Raw genomic sequence first — 4,792 nt, 5'->3', positions numbered from 1 at the left:
AAGAGACCAAAGTTTTCACATTTGTGTCATTATTACATTTTAAACATTCATTTAAGCTAGGGAAAATTAAGTGAATATGTTCTCTTCTGCTATTTTCATACTCCAAGGAGTTGATAGACTGGCCAGACCACCTAGTGTTTACTATAATCTATTAAAATTTTTATAACTACTTCATCTATCTCCAACTTTATTTCATTTTAAGTAAACTATACAAACCCTCCCACTGGTTTAATTGTGCTAAAGTTATTCAGTGTTTGCGTTTTGCTTTCTCTTTCCAAAATAATTTAAAATATTTCTCATAATTTAATCGCATTTGGTTTACCTGAGCTAACAGCCTCCCTCAAATTACCCTACCCCTCCTCAACAGGAAGGTCAGAAAGAGCCCAGACAGTTAGAGTTGCTTTTATCAGAGCATGAATAACAATGAGCCGAAGATCTAAATTTAGGGGATACTTTGTTACCATCACACAATGAATACAAATATACTAGCATGTTTAATATTTTTAAAGCCTAAGAAGAATTCCACTTAGTATCAAAGGGTGGTGTGTCTTCCTGACTCCCCTTTGGAATCATGTCTCTTCGTTTTCAAGAGAATCTCTGGCAGCCATTGATTTTTTTAAAACTTCCTTTTATTTTCACTAAAACAGCCCAAGCAATCCAAAATACAGAATTCTTGATCAATTTCACCTTTTAAAAAGCTAACTTAGCTATTGTTAGATCTACTAGTTTCATTCATACATTCTCTTCTTATCAACTTGTGTGACCTCAAACCAGGGATGGCCTAGGAGCCAAATGTGCATCAAAGGACAATTTCATTTAGCTTTCCCACATCACCAACTGCAGCTGTTACACACAACTGGATATGGAAAGGACTCATAAAGGACTGCATAAAGGCAACGCAGAGTACTAAAATGTACCATCAAAATATGTGTGAGATACTAAGTTTGCAGCTAAAGCCAGGCTATATAAACTAAAAACAAACAAAAACAAACAAACAAAAATAACATCTATGCTTTATTAATAACAATGTAAGTAAGCTAGTACAGGGTGACCTCTGTGGGGACAATTTGTCAGGTAAGTTGTCCTACTATTTAGTATATTCTTGGTCAAGTTTAGTACCATGGTTCCAGACTTCTCAGGTAATAAGACTGAACAGCCACAGACAAGGTAAAAGCTAATTTCATGTTTATGTGCAAAATCATGTGTTACATATATCATTTGAAGACTGTGGGTGGAATCCAAGATTGTAAAGATTTCCTTCACAGCTTTTTTACAACAATTTTATCACCAGACAGATGTTGTGAAATCACCACTAAATCACCAGCTAAAATGGGAAAGAAAAAATTTCATATCAACATCATTATAGTTGGACACTTACATTGGGGCAAGTAGACCACTGCTGGACATCGGATCTACAAATGTGGTGGATCAACAAAAGAACCATCAATAAGTTTGAGAAGGATGCTGCTGAGATGGGAAATGGCTCCTTCAAGGATACCTGCATCTTGGATAAACTGAAGGCTGAACATGAGTGTCATATCACCATTGATATCTCCCTGTGGGCATTTGAGACCTAAAAGTATTATTTGAACATCACTGATGCCCCAGGACACAGAGACTTAATCAAAAACATGATCACAGGCACATCACAGGCTGATTGTACTGTTCTGATTGTTGCTGCTGGTATTCGTGAGTTTGAAACAAGTTTATCCAAGAACAAGCAGACCTGGAAGCATGCCCTTCTGACCTACACATTGGGTATGAAACAACTAAATGTTGATATTAACAAAATAGATTCTTTCAGCCAGAAGTTACACAAGGATATTGTTAAAAAGTCAGTGGGGCTTCCCTGGTGGCGCAGTGGTTGAGAGCCCGCCTGCTGATGCAGGGGAGACGGGTTCGTGCCCCGGTCCGGGAAGATCCCACATGCTGCAGAGCAGCTGGGCCCGTGAGCCATGGCCTCTGAGCCTGCGCATCTGGAGCCTGTGATCCACAACGGGAGAGGCCACAACAGTGAGAGGCCCGTGTACAGCAAAAAAAAAAAAAAAAAGTCAGCACCTACATTAAAAAAATTGGCTCAACCCTAACATAGTAGCATTTGTGTTAATTTTGGGTTGAAACGATGACAGCATGCTGGAGCCAAATGCTAAACTGTCGTGGTTTAAAGGATCGAAATTCACCCATAAAGATGGCAATGCCCATGGAACCATGCTGCTTGAAGCTCTGGGTTGCATTTTGCTACCAACTCGATCAGCCCTTTGGCTGTCCTCCAGGACATCTACAAAATTGTTCATGTTGGTATTATCCCTGTGGGACAGGTGGAGACTGGTGTTCTCAAACCAGGCATGGTGGTCACCTACGCTCCAGTCAGTGTTACAACTGAAGTCAAGTTTGTTAAAATGCACCATGAAGTTTTGAGTGAAGCTCTTCCATATGGGCTTCAATGTCAAGAATGTGTCTCTCAAATATATTCATTCTGGCAATGTGGCTGGTGACAGCAACGGTGACACAGCAATGGAAGCAGCTGGCTTCAAGGCTCAGGTGATTAACCTGAACCACCCAGGGCAAATCAGTGCTGGCTATGGACCTGTGCAGGATGTCACACAGCTCACACTACTTGCAAGTTTGCTGAGCTGAAGGAAAAGATTGATTGCTATTTGGGGAGAAATTGGAAGATGGCCCCCAATTTTTGAGACCTGGTGATGCTGCCACCATAGAAATAGTTCCTGGCAAGCCCATGTGTGTTGAGAGCTTCTCTGATAATCCTCCTCTGGATCATTTTGCTGTTCATGACATGAGATGGGCAGTTGTTGTGGGTGTCATCAAAATAGTGGAAAAGGAGGCTGCTGGAGCTGGCAAGGTCACTGTGCCTGCCCAGAAAGCTCAGGATGAATATTATCCGTAATACCTGCCACCCTAATCTAGAAGATTAGGGTGGCAGGTAGAAGACCCATCTCAGAACTGTCTGTATCAATTGGCGATTTAAGTTGAATAGTAAATGACTAGTTAACGAAATAATAGCAATACATTGAAAAACCTTCAGAAGGAAAGAGGAACATTTTGTCGATCATTTGTGTGTGTGTATGTGTGTGTGTGTGTGTGTGTGTGTGTGGTGGCTTTAAGTTATTAGTCTTTAAAATCAATACTTTTTAATAAAAACATGATCAAAAATCTGTCACAGAATTTTGAAACCCTTTGAAACAAAATTTAGTGAGAAACCTGTGTCTTCTTTCGGCCAACACTGTAACTTCCTATAGTACTATGTAGTTAGGTGAATGATTTAAGAGTTGCCCATAATCCATTTCTAGTGTCCATCTGCCTAAACTTCAGGATTTGATAATTCTGAGTTAACATTTTTTTTCTAGGTGGGAATTTCAGGTTCGTTCACCTTTCATGAGGGGGGGTATCAAGTATGCTTTAAATACACAGTGAAAACCTATGGGATGGGGTCTGTTGATTACAACACTTCATAGATTAGGACAGACAAGGAATAAGCAACTTTCTTTTTATGTAAGCTACCTTATAAAAAGGCCAAAAACTGTAATGTTAATGGACATGTGTTGCATATAATAAGTTGTGTGGTTTTGGTATAAGTAAATTTTTGAAATTCCTCAACTATTTCACTAATATACATTTATTTTATTTATATACAAGATACAAATTAATAAAAATCATAAAATCGATTTTGGATTTAAAATATCACACCTAAAATACAGAGTGTGAACTACATATTGACAAAACTTAAAAATTTAAAAGTTTGCTTTTAAAATATTAAACTATCATTGACCTGATTAATAAATATTTATTTTTTTGTTTGTTTTATTATTTACACAGTTAAGAAGGTAGTAAACTGTCCATCTTGGAAGTAACCTAACTATCCTGCAGAAGTGTGGTAAATGATATAAATGATATAAAAAAGACTTAAAATTCCCTTCATTATTAAATATCCCTTTCTAATTCCTTTTTGGGAAACTTTAAAGAGTTTACAAGTATTTAAAATAGTATGGATTACATATGTATGTTTTTAAGAAAATATTTGCTTTCTGAAGACATTTTTAAATAAGCAAATGTATTTTTTTTTTAAACATCTTTATTGGGGTATAATTGCTTTACAATGGTGTGTTAGTTTCTGCTTTATAACAAAGTGAATCAGCTATACATATACATATGTTCCCATATGTCTTCCCTCTTGCGTCTCCCTCCCTCCCACTCTCCCCATCCCACCCTTCCAGGCTGTCACAAAGCACCGAGCTAATATCCCTGTGCCTTGCGGCTGCTTCCCCCCAGCTATCTACCTTACTACGTTTGTTAGTGTGTATATGTCCATGACTCTCTCTCGCCCTGTCAAAACTCACCCTTCCCCCTCCCCATATCCTCAAGCCCGTTCTCCAGTAGGTCTGCGTCTTTATTCCTATCTTACCCCTAGGTTCTTCATGACATTTTTTTCCCTTAAATTCCATATATATGTGTTAGCATACGGTATTTGTCTTTTTCTTTCTGACTTACTTCACTCTGTATGACAGACTCTAGGTCTATCCATCTCATTACAAATAGCTCAATTTCATTTCTTTTTAAGGCTGAGTAATATTCCATTGTGTATATGTGCCACATCTTCTTTATCCATTCATCCGATGATGGGCGCTTAGGTTGTTTCCATGTCCTGGCTATTGTAAATAGAGCTGCAATGAACATTTTGGTACATGACTCTTTTTGAATTTTGGTTTTCTCAGGGTATATGCCAAGTAGTGGGATTGCTGGGTCATATGGTAATTCTATTTGTAGTTTTTTAAGG

At 38.1% G+C, this 4,792-nt stretch overlaps 1 pseudogene; it reads left to right on the top strand.

Annotated features, from left to right (window-relative positions):
• The first annotated feature begins 1,329 nt into the window (after positions 1–1,329).
• Positions 1,330–2,905, top strand: LOC116752703 (annotated as a pseudogene).
• Positions 2,906–4,792: the final 1,887 nt, after the last annotated feature.

Source organism: Phocoena sinus, chromosome 4 (assembly GCF_008692025.1).
Source record: "Phocoena sinus isolate mPhoSin1 chromosome 4, mPhoSin1.pri, whole genome shotgun sequence".
Lineage (NCBI taxonomy): Eukaryota > Metazoa > Chordata > Mammalia > Artiodactyla > Phocoenidae > Phocoena > Phocoena sinus.
Note: the sequence above shows the minus strand (reverse complement) of the source record. Positions and strands in the feature narration are given on the sequence as shown.